This window comes from Phytophthora infestans, genomic scaffold, assembly GCF_000142945.1.
Source record: "Phytophthora infestans T30-4 supercont1.59 genomic scaffold, whole genome shotgun sequence".
Classification (NCBI taxonomy): Eukaryota; Oomycota; class Peronosporomycetes; order Peronosporales; family Peronosporaceae; genus Phytophthora; species Phytophthora infestans.
In genome coordinates this window covers 250201-270254 of record NW_003303700.1, presented here as the reverse complement: position 1 = coordinate 270254, position 20054 = coordinate 250201, and positions in this window count along the sequence as shown.

The following is a 20054-nucleotide window of genomic DNA, read 5'->3' as shown; positions in this document are numbered from 1 at the left end:
TGTCCAGTCAACTAACGGCGACGACGTGGATTGCGCGGGTGCGAGGATCTTCTTCGACTGTAAACGCGTCACCGCGTTGATGTCTACTGCAGGAGTAGCTGAACTCGTAGACGGCAGAACCGTTGTCTCACCGGATACCGGTGGTTGAACCAGTATCGGAACCGGTTGGGCAGGGTTATCACATTTCTCCCCCTCCAGAGTGAAGCCATCAGTCGCCGTGGGTTGGCCCACAGCAAGTTGTGCGGGGACACGTGGATGACGCGCGTTGTTGACGAAAAACGGAGTCAATCCCGTCGACGCGTGCTCGGCATTGTTGAGTGCAAACTCCGCAAGAGGCAGGAAGGAACTCCAGTTCTCGAAGGACGGGGCATAACTGCGCAGAACATCTTCTAGCACGCGGTTTACGCGTTCCGTTTGCCCGTCAGTCTCCGGGTGCGCCGCCGTCGACATGAGGAGTTTGGTGCCCAGGAGGTCGAAGAGTTTCGTCCAGAGCGCCGATGTGATACGGGGATCGCGGTCAGAGACGATTGATTCAGGAAGGCCGTGATGTCGGAAGACAGCGTCGACGAAGAGCACCGCGGTATCGGCCGCGGTGATTGAGTCCGGAACCGGAACGAGATGGCACATCTTGCTAAAGCGATCCACGAAGACCAGAATACCACTACGACCGTCAGTGTCGGGTGGGAGACCGAATATGAAGTCCATTGACACAAGGCGCCACGCCTCTGTCGCCAGAGGGAGAGAACGCAGCGGAGCTTGCGATGACGGTGACGGCTTAACGCGTTGACAAGTTTCGCAGGAGCGGACCCACTTGCGCACCCACTTGTATAGGTGAGGCCAGTAGAAGTCGCGGGATACCGCTGCGAAAGTCTTCTCACGGCCCAAGTGGCCACCCACTGGAGCGTCATGGAATTCGTGTATAATTCTTGCGCGTAGATCGGGGTCGTTGGGGACAACGACGCGAGGAGCATCGAATCGATCGATACTGCACATCAGTAGATCACCGTCAAGTTGGTATCTGTGAATCTGGTCGCGCGTGGAGCGGCTCAGTGTCTTTAGCGTGACATCACTTGGTGTGCGAAGGTGCTCCAGGATACCGGCATATATCGAGTCATCTCGATACGCGGCAGAGATCTCTTCCCGCAAGAGAAGTATTGGAGATACCGCCGTCATCAGGTTCACACCTGCAGCCACACATGTGGCGCAGTCCAATTCGTCGTCGTCCGCGTCTTCAAGTGACTGACGACCCAAATCTTGGCGTGGATCGTAATCGGGGCGCCGAGATAGGGCATCCGCAAGGATGTTATTCTTGCCAGGCTTGTAGTGAACGACGAAGTTGTACTCGGAGAAGAATGACAGCCATCGTGCCATGCGCTGAGAGAGATGAGGGCTCTTCGTCGCTGTTCGCAGCGACGCGTGATCTGTGTCGATCGCGAATGTCTGCTCACCGAGTAAGTACACTCTGAATTTGATCAGTGCGTAGGAGTTCCTTGTCGTGGACCGGATAATTCTTCTCAGCGGGCTTCATCTGTCTGGATTGGTAGCTTACGACGCGTTCGCGACCTTCGTCGTCGAACTGCATCAGTGCACAGCCGATGGCGAAGTCGCTCGCGTCGCAAACAACGTTGAATGGCTTTGCATCATCCGGAAGCGCCAGGATTGGGGCCTCCGCCAAGCTTTTCTTCACTGCATTAAAGGCTGACTGATGTTCGGGAGTCCACGACCACGTGATGTCTTTCTTCAGCAATGAAGACAATGGCTGGATCAGACCAGCATAATTTCTCGTGTACTTGTGGAGATAATTTGCGAGGCCAAGCCACTGACGCAATTCAGTCTGATTCTGCGGCGTGGGCCACGCACAGATGGACGAGACCTTCTCAGGATCCGCTCGGAGACCCTTTTTGCTCACATAACAGCCAAGCACCGGAATCTCCGGGGCACAGAAGATGCACTTCTTCAAGTTCGCGTACAGTTTGTTTTCGCGCATGACTTGGAACACTTGTCGTAAGTGATTTAAGTGAACTTCTGTGGCGCTAAGATCGCCCTCAGCGCGGCTGTGAACGAAGATGTCATCGAAGTAGCTCGGAGCGAAGTCGCGAAGTGGGCGATTGAACGTGGCTGGTACGTTTTTCAGGCCCTGCGGCATGACAAGCCACTCCCACAGCATCCCGCTGCGAGTGCTCACCGCTGTGAGCGGGACGTCGCTGAGTCGCATCAAGATCTGATAGAAGCCATCGGTCAGGTCGATGGTGCTAAAAAAAACACTGCGGCCCATGGTGTCAAGTACCATTTCCTTCCGAGGGATCGACGTTTGTGCTGGAATGGTGGCGTCGTTTAGCTTGTTAAAAGCGTGAACAATGCGCCAACCACCCGTGGCCTTCTTCACGCAGAACGTCGGGCTCGAATGTGGCGAGGTACTCTCGCGCACGTGACCCGCTTTGCGGCGGCTCTCGAAGAAGTCGTCAATGGCTTTAACCTGATCGCGTGGGAGGGGCCACTGTCGCGTCACACAGTACTTGGAACCCGGCGTGAGATCCGGCGTGAGATCTGTCAGCAGGGAGCTCAGCTGGAATCTTGTCGGGAAAAACATCCGCGAACTCGCGGACGGTGTCGTATACTGGATTGCCCGAGTCGCGGAGTGACTCCCACGACTGGGCAGCGAAGCGCTCTTCGCGCGCCGACTTCGGCTCAGCGTTCTTTGGACGAAGTGGAAGATTGTCGGTAGCGACCGTGTGGATCTCTTCCGCCGAGGCAGACTCGGTGATCAAGCCGACCTGCTCGATGTCTCCTGACTTCAGATCGCGCAGAAAATGCTTCCAGGAAAGACCCGGAAGGCGTGTGATGGAAGAAGCTTCGCGAGGTGGGCTCAATGTCAAGTGTGCGTGAGCGAACGGCGCCTCCTTCCACGTGTTCCAGGACGTGTATGGACTCATTCACTGCGATATCGGCGGTGGGCTGACCACGTCGCTTAAGACGGCGTCACTTGGATTTCTTCTTGTGGCGTCTCGAACCGCTGCTCGAGACAGAAGACTCGCTATCGCTGGACGAGGGATCACCCCCCTCTAGACACGGAGGGGCACCATCAACCGTGTCGGTAGTGCGCGGGAGCTCTCGATGCTCGACCGCGCCATCGACTGGCGAGAGCCCCTGCTCGATCGCCGTCGTAGCCGGTGGGAGTGTCAACTGCTCGACCACCGCTGTGGATGACGATGGCTCCAACTGCTCGACCGCCGAATCGCGTTGCGGGAACCTCTGCTCAACCGCTAGAGTGTTTTGCGGGAACCCATGCTCAACCGCCTTGTTGTGTTGCGGGAACCCATGCTCGACCGCCGTGTTGCGTGACGGGAGCCCATGCTCGACCGCCGTGTTGCGTGACGGGAGCCCATGCTCGACCGCCGTGTTGCGTGACGAGAACCCATGCTCGACCGCCGTGTTGCGTGACGGGAGCCCATGCTCGACCGTCGTGTTGCGTGACGGGAACTCATGCTCGACCGCCGTGTTACGTGGCGGGAACCCATGCTCGACCGCCAAAGTGTTAACAACCTCGCTTCGCAGCGAGGGGTTTTCGCGCAACAGCGCTGTGCAAGACATACAGAGAGGGCCATCGCTCGCTCTCTGCTCAACCTGCATTGTGGACAACCGGTTCACGACCCTGACATGGGGCCAGTCCTTCTGGGCAACCAGGAGGTGAGTGAACACCTCACTCACATCGAAGCCGGAGCGGTGTTTAACCGACCGAGCCAACCAGTCAATATCTGGTTGATATCGTGACAACCACGTGATTATCAAGATGCAGTCGAACGCGTAGTTCATCTCAATCACGAGGAAGTCGTCGTTGCTGCGGAAGCCGTCGAATGTGTACGACAACGTGATCTCGCGCCGCGCAACGCGGCGTGGCTCTCCGTCAGCAAGTTTGACGACGACCTGACCTCGACCATTACGGACTGCGATCTCTCTTGGAAGCATCGATAAGCACGATTCACGAAAGAAGTTATTCGACGCTCCTGAGTCCAGGAGTGCGCGAAGTTGTTCCGGGCGCCGGCGACATGAAGACTGACGATGATCAGCCTCGAGTCGCCCGATGTGGTGGTGGCATTAAAGTGTGCGTGGAGCCAAGGAGGGCTAAGAAGGGTGGGATAGCCACCGGGGGACCCGGACCCTCCGTTCCAGGCCAGTAGAGCGCCCCGCACCTACTGGCCCCGACCGTTTTTAGACTGAACGGCAGGTGAGACTTCGGCGGTGTGCGCGAGTACCGGCGCTGGCGCGCGGCATTCCGCCGCGCGATGCCCGATCTTCCGGCAGCGGGAGCAAGTGATCGGGCGATTAGGACGGCCGTTGGGCCCACGAGAAGTCGACTGACAGTGACTATTCGACGCGTCAATCGCGTCGATCTCCATGGGCTCGGGGGCTGACTCACGAGCTGCCGTAGACATCGCGCGCGCGTAAGACGCCGCCACTACGTAGTCTTCGCGTAATGCGAGGGCGAATGCTTCCTCGAGAGAGGGAGGTTCCGCTCGGGTCAGGCAGTACCGTGTCATGCCTTCACGCATGCCGAATACGAATACATGGACCTGCGATGCTGTGTCAATCGGATTTGTCACGATACATGACGCAAGGTGGCGAGTCTTTTGAACGTAGTCGCGCATAGTCATTTTACCTTGACGAAGGGCGAAGAACTCGGCACGCACGCGGGACTCGTCTCGAGGGGGCTCGAACGCAAGCCTGAGATCTTTCTGGAGAGACTCCAGAGTGGAATGCGTCGTGATCAACGACAAGTTTTCCGAGGGCCCATTCCTTGGCCTTCCCGGACAACCGGGACAATAAGAAATTGACCTTTGACCCTTGCGCTTCAATCATTCTCGAAGCAATCGCGATGTCGACCTCGCGAAACCACCGGTTCAGCGGGAGGCGATTCGCTCCTTCACCGGAGTAGGTAGACGTCTCTAGCTTCACGACATCATTTTTCGAGGAACGCGCGGGAGTTGTTGCTCGCCGACTCGCATCGGCTAGCTCGCGTTCCATGAACTCTTGGGCTGCTTGGCGTTGCTGGTCGGACGTCGCTGAGCTCAGCAACGACGCGATTACAGCCTCACCAGACACCGCCGCGAGGCGGTGAAGGGCTTCCCACGCGACACGAGTGAGATGAGGGAAAGCAGCATGTTCCAGGGTCGGCCCTGGAGTTTCAGACGTCATGCCTTGGCTCATCGTGAACTTGGATATGGGAAGGACTACAACGTGCTACCAGGTGTAACGGGCCTGAGGTGTCCGTTACTTGCTTACACGTAGTGATGAGGAAGCGTACAAGTCCAGTGATACTGAAACCAAGTACTTAGTCTGAAGGAAAATCAACTCTGTTTTTATTTAGGTCCAGGGCAGCTTGCCCTGACCACTCAAATACACGTCAACTCCTTATTGGTTGATTATGGGTCTGGCTCCCCATAATAAGGTGACGGCAGTTCAGCACACGCTACTCGTGTGCTGCTGCACCTACTTTTGTAATGCAAATCTACCTACTTATGTAGTGGTGTGAACCACTACAAAGAACCTATAAACTACCTACATATGTAACTTGGGAGGGCCCATTACACGTATTGCTTGGGGCTCGAAATGGGGTATCACCAGTATGTGACGTAACTCATGTACGTTAACGCGCGCAGGAGCTGGAACACCGTAAATCACGATACGGTTATGGAGGGGGGGGGGAAGCAGTGCTGGGTGCCCTCACTTCATCTGGGGTGTTTGCCCTACCATCTGGGGTTAGGCATACTCATAAATACGTAATAGTAGTATTACCTAGGCTTCGCCGGCGTGGGCATACTCGCTTTAGTAGTAATTTTTCGAGTAGGTAGTAGTAGTACTATAAGTATCATATTGTACTTACAGCTCAATTGCCTTGCACGTCATTTTCACGATTTCACCTCTATTGTGCCGCAGCAATAGCTGTTTCTCAGCATGTCTGCTGTCCGTCCTAGTACAAAACGGGCCCATGACGCTCCCGTCATGACGATCCTCTTTTGAAACGCTGAGGATAAAACTTTGCCTCGATGTGTACGTGCCACCAAAAGATAGATAAAAATTCAAGCTCCCCCTTATCACGGATAAATTTCAGTATGATGATGCGCATGTACAGCCCCAGCTGTGACCAGTTCAGCCCCAGATGTGGCTTGTACAGCCCCTTGCGGAGAATCAATCCACATATACTTGGACGGGAATTCATTTGCCTTATCCAGGTTCTGTATATCGGCAACCTCAAGCCACCCAGAATGCAGCCTTAGCCAATCTTTAGAATGACATGCGCTCGAGCATTGGTCTCACTGTCCTTCACCTCTTCTGGAGTATTGGATGCCCTGGTGGAGGCCCCAAGGTGGCCGATTTGTTTGGCGCAGTGCCAAAACCACCTCGTTGTATGCTAACCACGTGATGGATTGCGAATTGCAACGCGTTTACACAATCCCGCATTTCTACTAATCACAGCTCTGACATATCTAAACAGCAAAGTCTTACGGTAAAATCTGATCAAACTACGACCACCAACGTTGGTGGCCGATCTAACATGTATCGCCAATGGATGGTCTGCATAATGCGACTTGGTGTGGCCTTTAGCCTTGCTGGCGTACTTCGTGTTCCGTAAGGCTTCCTCCCAGTTGAAGCGATGGTCGCTCTTAGGCTCTTAATAGTCTCGCAGCACAGCAAACATATATTACGAAGTAATACGTTGGATGGCTTCCAACGGTTCCGCTTCTTGTATGAAATGCTCAAAATGTGGATGGAGTCCCATACATTGTCCGTGGTGCCAGGCTTTACGTATGCTTAACAGAAATGGGAGCTCCATACTCCGACCGAGGAGTACCTGGTGGCGAAGGGGCGGTCTCGTGAGGAAGCCGTCATCACGCATTTCCACTGGCACAGTTTTCTTCTTCCCACCCAACGAACTAGAAGCCATTTTGCGACGCTTCATTCCCGTTTAGCAGCAGGGCTGTCGTCACCCACGGGCAGATTTGGCTAAAGCTGGACGTCGGATACCGCCTAAATATTCAGAGAAGCCTCCTTCGACTTAGCGACAGGAGACTCATTGGATATTGATGCAGCAGCAGGCGACTGATGGCTTGGCCACACGACTTGCTGCACAGCCAAATTTGCTCAATAGTCTACCTGTTAGTAGAAAGTTGATCAAAGAGCGGCTGAGAATACGCGTATTACCTCTCATTCGGTGCCGAATCTGGGCCTCCGAACACCCCGATAGCGCGCAAATTATGCTCGCTCTTGTTACAGACTACGCATGGATCCGTTTTGAGCGCATCATCTTTCTGGCAAGCCTTCAGCAAGCACCCCGTAACCCGTGTGGATGTCCACACCCGCCACCCTTACTGTTCGTTCACTTTGTTACGCATATTCGGCAGTGGCAAGCGTCTTGCACTGCGAAATAGGAGCCACTCGATCCATTGTTGCAATACGAGGCCTTGTGTTTCTCAAACAGAGATATATTAGTCATCAAAGTACTATATTACCGCCTCAGCAAAGTGACACACTACTCATACAGCACGGTAGTAGTAGCACTACAATAAAAATAACAGTAGCAGTAGTAGCTGAGATTGCTATTGCTCCAGCACGCACCCAACACTGCAGTTCTTGCGATGTCGAGCACGACGCCAAATCAGCTCAATTTGCTGCTTAGCTCACGGCCGGTGCCTGCAAAAGGCAGGTACGGTCTTTAAGATGTTTTGTTGATTGGTTTTATGTAAATTATTGCGGCTGGGTCATGGTTCATCTTCAGGTCGTGTTCGACTTAAGGCGAATCCAGTTGTTTTAGGCGTTATTCAGCTGGAATTTTTAAAGCAGCTCGATTGCTATCTGAAACATCCAAAAGCGGATAAGGCTAGAACATCTCAAACGAACTGGATTCCAAATTCAGCTATAGGCGGAATATTGAATCGAGCTGAATAAGAATGTATTTTGTATGCAGCATCCAAACCAGCAGCTTGCGCGAATCCAGTCCTCTTCGGATATAGCCCGAATGACGCTCAGTGTCGAAGTCGAAGACGGCCTTCAAAGGTTTGCTTGCGTCACGGTATAGTCGTCGTTATAAGCGAAATTATACTGAACAAGACGCCCCTTGTCACGACATCCTTTCTTGGCTGTCAAGAAGCATGCAATCACCGAAAAAAGGGTGGTTGAGCTACCAGGAACAATAGTGTCATCATGGTGGCATGAGGTCTAGGAGAAGGTCGACAAACTGGGAAAGAAGCCACAAGTGTCAGATTGGATTGGCAGCTTCTACTCAGGTGTGCATGATACGACTGTTTTTACAACGGTAACCTCCATTTTACTAGTGGTTATTCTGCATTCAGCTTTGCCCTAACCGCTCTCAAACCCCGAAAAACAATACTAAAAAATGGCAAAAACCAATTAAAGAAAGAATATACGTATGTTTGTGACTGTGACTCAAATAACATGCTCTATCATATTATTGAGTATTATGATTTTATACATCCAGCCAATAAAAATGCTTAATATGCTAATTTACACATCCAAATCAAAAATTGGTACTTGTTAGGAGCTAATAATCTATTCGTGAGCACGCACTTTGATCTGTACATTCTATAATATAGAGTTCCAAGCCATAAGGCCATCACAAAGCCCTTTCGTACTATTAAGTACTCCAAATCTTTGCACTTCAATTAGGTACATCTTGTCGACACACAAATAAATTTAAAAGTGGTATTTTGCCCTCTTCATGGGTGACACGAGTGGTACTCGAAGACGCATCCGTCAAATAGGAAAACATATTCTGCCTGACTCTGAAGCGTCTCCGTCGTCTTTGCCGCTCTCATCTTCATACATTTGGGTAAAGAATACTAGGGTTATGTTTAACACGTTCCATTCCCAGATTTCGTTCCCTGTTGTATTGCATCTCACGTGATAAGGAAGGGCGAGGATACAATGTATCATCCATCCACTCTACATTCGCGACGATCCCGGCCCTAATGTGCGTGATCCTTGGCGAGCGCTAATGCATCACATGCATCTCGTCGTTGCAACGCTTAATATATCTTCAGTTGAACGCTCAATCGTGCCCAACACCCGATTCTTTCATGCAACTATGACCGATGCCGTGGTCGAATTTTGTTTTGATGTTGCGGGAATTGTGCTCATCGAATTGCCCTCCGGTTTCCCAAGTGGCGGATTGGGAGACGTCGCGACTGCGTAGAAACCTATGTATACGATTGCATTGATCAGCTATTCTTAGCATCTAGGGGAATACAGAAAACATCAGGGGATCGGCGAGGGCTCTCGCCTGGGTCGTTAGTTATGAAACAAAATTACTAATGCACCGCTAGTTGGCTTACCGCTTCCTAGGTATTGGTGTGCAACTAATTGCATTAGCATGTTCTCTAAATTCGTTATGAACATGCTGATGTCATTTACTGCAAGGTCTCCTATAAAGAACATTCTTGGATTTACAAAGATGGCAGTCGGTCAGCTCTCGCGCCGCACTCAGCATTTAGATTAACAAGTATACTCGGCCCTGCTAAAACATATTCACAGTCTAAACTGTCTAGCTCACCACGCCTGATGTTGACGGGTCTAGCTAAAGGTCGACACCGCGCAGTCACTTTTCTTCGTAAATGTCACCCTTTAAATTGTTTTGAGCCGAATCATAGCTCTGTATATGATTTTGATGTCTAGTGCCCCACATTATCGCTGGGCTGCGTGGATGGAGCACGTCACAGGGAGAGCAAAGCGCTTGATAGTGCGATGAGCTCAGTTCGAGAGAGTGTGAAGTGCACATTTGTGTGGGTAAAGACGCTGCGGGGCTACATTAACTTGAAGAACTCACACAAGATAATATTTAGTCCGCTGGGCACGAATGTAAGATCACAATGTTAATGACCAACTGGCATTGCTGATATTACAAATAGTTTATCTTTTGGATTTGCACCACCACTGTAAATTTATCGTTGTGCTTCTTAGTAGTACATTAAATAGGCAGTATTTCGTCACGGCCTACTTACTTTTAACTGCGTCTATTAACCTCTTGGTAGCCATTCCAAATAGCTTTATCAAAGGCACTCTGTCTTCAGCTCAAACATGCGCGTGTTCTCTTGTGCACGTTCATGTTCACGCTCGCGACGCTCCCCTCCTCGCTCCTCGCTGGGTACCTATGTCGTGCGTTTTCAGCTCCAGCAGAAACATGAGGACATAAGCATCGAGTCATAGTAAATGATACTAACGCGAACAGTTTTCGAAATGTGACGAAAAAATAGGCCTGAAAAGCATAAACCCCACGAAGAGGACCGGAGGTTTTTATATACTCGGAGCAAAACGCAAAGTGGGATACATCGAGCGTAAGTATTTGGTGATATATCCTTGCACTTTGACTGAGCTAGCAGATACAAATCTGTGACCGCCTTCGTGCTCAAGCTAATGCATGCCAGTCCCTTATTTGCCGCCGTGTCGGATTGGACGCCTTCCAAAAATGGAGAAATCACCCGACATAACTGCAGCAGGTATGTCGGGGCTTAACGACCTCTATGCCAACATATCTATTTCTTGGCTCACCAAAAATAGAGTAAGAGAGGTTGCTCTGGTCGATGTAGAGTGTCCCCTACGTGCGATTGCACTTGAGTTAGTTATTCATTTTACGTATTGGGGCTTTTAAAACAGAACAAAAACTCAACAAATCTTTTTGGATTCCGCGTGAGGTTCGCCACTTTCCCTTTGGAAGCCATCGTGGGCAAGATGCGCGAGGAAGACGAAGACAGTGACGTTCTACTGCTATTGTGTGATGAGTACTTGAGGCGCGAGGCAAACATGGGCAGTGTCCGCCGTGACGTACACGAGGCCATGATGGAGAGCACATGGCGAGCTGCAATGCGCACTCGTCATTACTTGACGGTGGGCTGTTTGGATGCGCCCTGTGTTGCCGCGTGGATGGATCTCTACAGGAACGGCGTGGACTCAAACTTTCTGAATGCTACTAGTCTGACCAGGTACGTTACGGATGTCCGGTGTGTTATCGGGGGGGGGGGGGGAGATCTAATTATATACCGTCACGTACTACACAGAGCTGCATTCAAGCACTTACTGCGCCGGTTTGCGCGCTACTACTACATCCCTCCAGCCTGAAGCAGAGGACGGCCGCCAAAATTGCGCTACCATCATCAGGCTCTAGGTCTCGTTCTCTGCTTCTACGTCGGGTCGATGGAAAACGGAACGCTGAGCATGTTGTTTGGGGTGCCTCCGAGCACTTTATCTCGGACGCTGCGCAAAGCCGAAGAGGCGCTGTCGTGTGCACTTCGGGATTTCTCCCCAGCGCGGATTTCATGGCCGTCACCTTCTCGCCAGAGAGAGCTTGCCAGCTTGGTGAACGCACGCGAGCCGTTGCTGGAGCATACGTTCGGGTTTATCGATGGAAAGAACTTCCGTGTAAGTACGACGTTGGATGCCTTGTAATATCTCTTGACTGGTAACGTGATGCTGTTACTATTTACGTTTGCAGGTGCAGCAGCCATCTAACTCCGACCTTCAAAACGCAATGTACAATGAATGGCTACACTCGGTTCTAGTCACGGGTACTATTTGTTTTGCCGCAGACGGCTGCATTATCTGGGCCAAGCATAATTGCCCTGGATCCTGGAACGATTCAGATACGTCTCTCGGTTTCCGCATGAAACTTCTGGATCCTGTGTATTGCCCTGACGAACGCATGAACGTTGTGTCAGACTCCGCCTTCCCGTGCTCCACGGCAATGACAGGCAGGATCCTGACTCCGCTGAAAGACGGAGATCTCGAAAGAATTGAACCGTCGCTTCGGAGTTCAGCGCGGACGCTGCACAACGCCATCACTTCGGTGAGGCAGGCTGCAGAGTGGGGAATGGGCAGCGTGCAGAAGGTCTATAGTCGCCTAAATGTGCCGCTGCCCTACGATCCGAATCTCCGTGGTCTAAGGCTCAACAACATATTCCGTATGGCGAATTACCGCGTGCGGACGGTGGGTATCTCGGAGATACGAACAACGTTTATGGGAGCGATGGAGATGACGTTGTAGCCCCAGCTGGGTGGTGGGGATTAATAGAACTTGGATATGTTCATTTGCATGACTAGCTTTTACCCAAGAACGAATACAAGTGCGGTTATCGGACATTTTCAGCCGTGTCGGTGGCTGCTTGGCTCGCTACGGAGGGCTGGTTTCAAAATGCAACGCTACAAAATACACTTCCTCCCTCTCGGTCCATTCCCGACGGGTGCTTTCGGTTCTGCGACTCTGATCTCTTCACCCCTTCTTCACCAGAGCACTGATGAAGAACATCAGTTCCTGTGAGCGCGCATGGGCCTCCTCTTTATCGCGGCGAGCTCGTTCCTCCGTCTCCAGCTTCTCTTGCCGACGGCGTTCTTCGGCCTCCAGCTTCTCGGCGTGGTAACGAGCCTCGCGCGCCATGACTTCATCGCGGCGACGCTGCTCTTCTTCCGCCCGGCGAGCTTCACCCCTACGTTCGCTATCCTTACGCATGAGGATCATCATCTCGACAATATTTGTACCCATGGCCCCGGACGAGCTTTCTAGGTCACCCAAGCGCTTCTTCAGCTGTGTGGCCGCCTTGATAGCCTTCGCCCGCTTCACCTTGGCGTAACTCGCCTCGTGAAGGTCTTGGTCGTCGTCGGCATCTCGCTTGCGGCCAATGGCTCCACGAAACTCGGCAAGATTGCCCCCTCCAAGGCGGTTGGAGGAGCTAAGATAGCGCTTCGATTCCGCAGCACGGCGCGAACGATCGGCTGAGCTCTGCTCTTCGCGGACCGCAGTTGAGGTTGTGTTTTGCGATTGACTGGGCTTCGGTAGACCAGCAGAGCAAAGTTGGCGTTGAGTGGGTCGGTCGGGCCCAGATGATGACCTCGGAGTGCTGGCGAATGCCTCCAACCCGTCATGAACAGCGGCAGACTCGAGGAGCTCGGCGAAGCTACTGGCTGCGTCCGTGATGTTGATACCCGGTTCGTTGGGCAAACTGGGCAAACTGCTGGATCCCTCGCGGTGAGGAGTATCGGTGTTGGAGAGGCTTTCACGGGCAGAGTCAGTCGTGCTGCTCACTGAGCTGGAGTCGTTGCCGATCCCGTCGTCTCCATCAAAGTTAAAGGAGAAATCTGGGTGCTGCTCACCCTCTTCCTCCTCTTGGTCATCTACGTCGGCTCCGTCGTCCATCTCCTCAACACTCGCCTTATCGTCGATACTTTGCTTGAGCTGTTTAGCTTCCTTCACGTGGGGAGGCATGTCAGCGACTCCCGTGGGCTTACGGATACTGTACAGCATCTTGAACTTGCGCCGGAGACTCTCGTAGTCGCGCTCTCCAATGCCCCGACCGCGGTTCGAGTTGTACATGCTGGCAAGACGCTCCCATTCGTCCTTACCAAGCGGCAAGAACTTAGCAACAAGACTCAGCAGGCGTTGCACCTCCGTGAACTTGTAGTTGGTGGATCCAGTTAGTTTAGCCATCTATCATGAAATAAACAGCAATTGATGAGACATCAGTACGAAGTAGAGGAAGCAATGAAGAGTTTGGCGGCGTACCGGGACGAAGTGAGCGCAAGAGGCGATCGAAGACAAACACTTGGTCGGGAACGGGGCTTGGACTTGCTCGGATGGGAGTAAAACCAAAAATGAGACTTCGGGGACGTCGTTCGCTGTGTCTGGAAGCCGCACTGTGGCAGCGCGCCCTTGAAGCGTGAGTAGCTAGCTATCACAAGGGTTCGCGCCGAAACGAGCGCGCGCTAACAAAGATCTACGAGTTCACGAACCATACAGTATGGAGTCGCGTTTTGGCGCGAAACCCGTGCTTGCACAGCTTCAACGTTGACGCTAAGCTTCGATATGTGAAGGAAGCAGCTTTACTTCAACGTCCAAGTAGCATTTCAAAGATGAGCATTTGTCTTTACAGTAGGTTTGTATGCACCGGCTACCTACACTCATCACGTCTCCTGACTGCACGTCGGCTACGGATCGCTCTGGTCCTGGATCTCACGATGACGACAGGAGGCGAGACCACAGCGGCACACGAACCAAAGATCACCGCCATAGTCAACGGTGATCTCCTCTCCTTCACGTACGATCTCTGTAGTGGCGACAATAACCGTGGCGCGGCGTCCGTTCGCGACCTCGACGAACTGAGCGACCGGTGAACACGAGTGGTTCACAAAACGCATCAATCCACCCATTTCAGCTGCGTTGATGGCGACACGAATCGGGTGACTTGGCCTCTTCGGTCGTTGGGTAATCACCAACCGGAATCCTTCGTTCCGTGGGCGACGTGCTGGATCCATGCTGACGTGCTCGAACTCGCCTAAGTACTGACCCAACACCTCGCCCGCATCAATGTCCTCAGCAGCGACTACAGATAACTGGAGCGTACGCGTGTTTCTCGCCAAGTACACCTTGGTTGATTCCTCCAGACTGTTCCCGCACTTGGCGTCGTAAGGACAGCAGCTTGGGGTACAGTACAGCTGCACCAGCGAGTTCCTGCACGCCCCGACACGGCATGGCTCCGGACAGTCACACCAGCCGTAATGGGGCACTCTTGGGAATACCAACCCGGTCGGGTTGTACTGAGTACGGAGGTGAACAGCACGTACCGGCCAGTCCGCTGGTACGAAGCGGTCGCGAGAGCACTTTTCACGCGCACATGGTGGTGGTTGTGACGACTTAGGACTGGTCCTCATCAGCCCTCGAGGGTTCAGCGACGGAGAGGCAGCTTCACGACGGAGATCCTGACGTCGGTGATAGGGTTAAGCAGCTTCTCGACGCTCTCTCCGGGAACTACGACGATCACGCAGGGGGATCCGTGGCAGAGAGCGAGGAACCGGTGCTGGCGGTGTCTCCAGTAGCACTGGAGATGACGTCGTCGGACTGTGCGGCGGCCGCGAGTATGGCGGTGACGCTAGGGCCACCACTTCATCCGCACGCGGTGGAGTCACTTCAGGCTTCGGTTTTCGCGGCGGTGATAGCGTCCCTGTAGAGCTGTAGCCATACTACTCGCTAATAGTGCTCGATTGCGACAGGTTTGGGGGAGTGTTTTCATCCTCGGTCGACGAGTCGGCGATGCGCCGCTCGCTCCAGTATGAAGCCGAGTGAACCATGCTCTGAAAGTACAAAGATCGTCAGCAAAAACCCAATGTAAGGCTTAGTGAACGTACCTTCTCAACAGCAGAGGCGCTTAGCTCCCAGCGGCCGATTTTCCAAAGTGAATGCTTCTTCAACTTGGCGCAAAAAATGAGATATGCCAGATATATGCAGTAGGAGTGATTGTGGATTGGGTCAGAGCGATGGTCAGCATTTTCAATACAAAATCCAAGATCTAGCCTTAAGATGGCTACAGAGATTAAACCTAGGGGTAGGGAAGGTTATGGAGACGACTTTTACGCCTCCGCCGGTTTATTCGACGATATGCACTTGACATACCTGCTGCAGTTATGTCGAGTGATTTCTCCATTTTTGGAAGGCGTTCATTGGCTTAAAAGGACTGCGAATGGATATGTGCAATATGAGGATCTTGTAAAATAAGAACAAAATTAAGATTGCAGAAACTAATGTATCCACGTTTAGCTGCGAGTATAGAATGTGTGTGAAACGTAATTCAACTAGCCTAAGCCAGCGAAATCCCATGTGCATGGGGTGGAAGGTAATAATATCACCAAGGCATGTATCCTAAACTTTTGGGGCATTTGGTGAAACCCTAAACGGCAATAATGGGAAGTGATCCGGCTCGCTGCCTCTTGGATTGTTTAGCCATCAAAGGCAAAACATGATTTTGATGGCGCATCCATCCCTCGTGCCTTCTGCTTTACAGCGAGCGTCGCTTGCAAAGCACACAAACGTCTACACACTTTCTCTCTGGGTTTGTGTGTTACCAGGCCTATTTCATGCGTCGTATTCTTTTAAGGAACTATCCGCGTTAGCGTCATCCACTGTTATGGGCGTTTTTGACTCTGTGCTCCGAAGCTTGACGCTCCATATATTATCCAGGTAGCATGGGTACAATCCTTCCCGTTTGAACGAGCTCCGGTTGCAAATTTTAACCTTTGTAAGACCTTTCCATGATATTATCAAACATTTCCCAGTTCTATCCTTGACGATTTGATATTAAGGTAATCCTTTAACCCCTCCAAACCGGGAGCTGGAAGGAACATGTAAACTGCATATGCAGCGTAATTAAACTGAATGTTTGTATATAAACGTGGTTAGGACTGCTAGGATTCAGGATGTGCAGTTGCAAATGCGTGCTAATGTATCATATAAACTGCATATAGCGAGCTGATTAGACTTGCCATACCGCATTATGCTACGTAATTTAGATAGTGACGGGGCGCCCTCGGAACAGAACCAGCACATTGCTGTTGATATTTTTCAGATATTTAGAGTGTAATACCTCCCATACAAAACCATATATGAGAAGGTGGGATGTCACCCCTAATGTTCTTGCAAACCTTTGACTTGTCCGGTTGTATTCTATGCACTATACAAAAATGTAGTGAGTCGATCAGTCGACTAATCATCTGGTGTTGTAACCCATTGACACGCTAAATACTTGTACAAAAGCGGCCCACTACGATGCAGACAACATGCAAGGTGTATCATGTACTCGGCACGACGCGCGCAACTTCAAGACACAATGCAGAAAGGTGTTCAAGTACCACAATTTTTAGCTCACTACCCTGCATATATGCAGCAATATAGACAGCCTAATGCGCAGCTTAAGGCTTACGGGCTGGTGCGACGTCTCTTGCTTGAATCCGGAGTACCAGGCGTCGAAGGAGTGCCTGAACCAGTTTTCTTTCGACGCACTCGAATAGACTTGCCTTTGCTTACCGGGATCAGCTTGCCCTTCACCCACTCCTTGTGCCAGATGTCCCAGCAGGTCATGGCGGCCCCACGTACATTCCGTCAAGCTCGCATGCAGAGGAAAATTGGCCCCGCCTTGTTGCAGTTCTTGCAGAAGTACGTCGTGGTGGATGCGCGCTTGTTTTCAGGTCGTAGAACGGAGCAAACTTTACGCGCGCGCCGGCGACGTTTGGCCTGCGTACCTTCGTTCCGCCATTCATCACTTTGGAGAGCCATGTGCTGGATTGACTGGGAGATGCCGATAGGAAGCGGGTCATAGCTTGGTAAAGAAGCAGGAAGCTGCGTGCCGAATGTGTTCCCTTCATACATGTCCGTAGGTTGGAGCTGGCTAAGCTGGAGGTGAAGTTTAATCATGTACTTGACGTGTGTGAGCGGGCGCGACTCTTTGTTCTTGTGGTAGGCTTTGTGTATGATATAGCCGTTAACGATTGCCATATCAATCAACCCCAGCACTAGCGACTTATAATACTTCTTGAAACGGAGTGCACGCTGCAGCGAGTAGCGCTGCAGCCGCAACTAATCGTGGCCATCCACGCCACCCATGAATGCGTGGTAGTCCTTCACGACTCGAGGGCAGGGCACCTCAACTTGCTCAGCTCTATCTTGCCGCACCACCCTATCGATTTCAGGGCTGCCACCAGTACACAGGAAATGTACCGGTCTTGAGTCCCACCAACTAATTGCCTTCATACTCGGAACGAGCTTTGAGTGCGCAATTTTAAACGACCCCCGTGGAATTGTTGCTGGACGGGTTTTCTTTTTCTCAATCACTTTCTTACAGTAACCAAGACGATTTATCATGATAGTACCAACGCAATAGAAACCCATAAGCAGAAGCTGTATAGCCAATGCCACAGACGTGTAGAAACGGTCAATCACCACGAGCCTCATCCCTTGCTTTTTGGCGTCAGGACCAAACACTTCCAGCAAGTTACGCACTACTGCTGCTGGACCCGACTTCATATCCGGCTTATGAGCATCGCTGAGATGCTGTTTCTTGCCACAATAGACTTCAAAACTGTCGATATGCATCATAAAAAAAATATTCAGTACAAGATGCATAATTCAGTTTAAAAAGTCTTTACAGCCAAAAAAAAACTTACCGAATGCAGTAAGCCGTAACCGCACTGCACAACATAAAAAGCTTTGCGCCCCACTTGTGGGGCTTGTCTTTCATGTAGACACGCATCTTGTTGAACGACGATCGGCTTGGCAATACAGCTTCATCAAACGCTAGCACACGTAACCCCGCAAAAACGTCTTCTGCAGCACCTCCACAACTTTCCTGATCTTCCATGCGCGATCAGTCAGCGCTCGGGGGTCCCTAGTGGAATTATAATGGAAGTTTCGAGAGATCTCCATAAATCTGTCTCGCGAAAGAACAGAGCCGAAACACCCACGAGATATTGCGCCAACATCTGCCGTCTTCCAGTGATTTGTTAGCTTCTCACGGTTGGGTGCAATCGTTCTTGCCACTAGTAACCCGAAAAACTGACACAGTTCATGCGGCATTATTGGCTTCATGGCCTCCATTTCGTGCTGGATATCACGCTGAGTCCTCCGAGGTAGGTCTGGGTCTCTTTGGCACTTCTTGCGGTATCTACTATACGACGCATCAATCCGTTGAGGTAACATTTCACGATGGTACTCATTACAGCAGGAAGCGATGTGCTGCCACAGCACGACTGGCATCATAAAGAAAAACAGCGCCAACGGGGAATCTCCATGACGAAGAGCCTCAGCAGATGGCCCAGAGTATCCTTGTCTGAGTCCTGGGTAATTGCCGGTGTCGTTCACAGGTTCGTCCGGAGCCATCAAATGCTCGTAGATGTCAGGCTTCTCCACGTCTTCCCACCCAGACACTGACATTTCCTTCAGTACTTCCTTTTTCAGATTTCCAGCAAGTACTTCATCTTCACCACCAAATGTTTCCAAAAATTGCTCTCCAAATAGAACTTCTGCGGCAAACTCTGCGTCAGTTTCGTCTGGATCATCGCTTACATCATCAGGAGCCACCATTCCATCCACATCTCCATCTGAGTCATATTCTCCAGTCTCAACATCGTACGTTTCGGCTTCGTCCCCGGACTCAATAGCTCCATATGTAACATTGGCCTCGCTATCCTTCACCACATTCAAGTCGTCCGTGGTATCGGCTAGCAACTCATTTCCCCGGGCAACCATCTCTGCATTTTCGCAATCATCATCTACGACAAGAAAAAATCAATACAGCTTAGTATTCAGCTCAATATGCAGTTTGGTATGCATCAGAATAGGCAAGACAATAGGCAGCTGAACATGCAGTACAATATGCAGCATATAGATGTCCAATATGCAGTACATTATGCACCACACAATACAACATACCTTGCTCCGGTTCGCTAGGAAAGTACGCAGATTCGACAGACTCATTGTCGGGAATTTGTGTGTCGTCATAAGGCGATGTTGTGTCCGAGTCTTGTACATGAGGTGACGTTACTATTAGCGGCTGAACAATAGCTCTTATCGATCGAGGTGACGTAATAGCCATTGGACTTGCGCTGCAAATAAGAGACCGCCTTGCTGGACGCTTACCGTTTGGTTTGCGAATAGTTGGAGTAGGCGGTGATGGAGTTGTTGGAGTAGGAGCTTCATCAGTACACACCGTCGTTGTAGCAGGAGCTTGAGTTGTTGTAGTATCAGCTTGGGTTGTTGCAACATCAGCTTGAATTGCTGCAGCACGTGTTTGGGTTACTGCAGGAGATTGCATTGCTGGTAAGGGGGCTGCAGTAGATTGAGCTCGAGCTTCCGCGCCCAGGATATCAGCAGCGTACGTTTGGCGTACGACTTCAGCAGCTGCCGCCAGTTGGGCATCTCCAGGTGCCATATGCGGAGTAGCACTCGGTAGAGGAGCATGAGAGCGCAGCACTGTAGTCATTCAACATAATTAGTTTACATCAAAATGATTAATAGAAGCAGTACATACCGTTAGCGTAGTACAGCCTCCTCGCCTCGAAAAAAATGGACACCTTCAGTCCCAGTTGTGCTTTCACCAGGCCGAATGTAGAAATAACGGCCGTCTAAACTGCGTCGCGGGGGTGGCTTGCGCGTCCACCCATCTTTTTTCAGCTCCTTCCACACCGATTTAAACGATAAGTCGCGTCCAGTGACTTCAAAGTCACGCAGCACC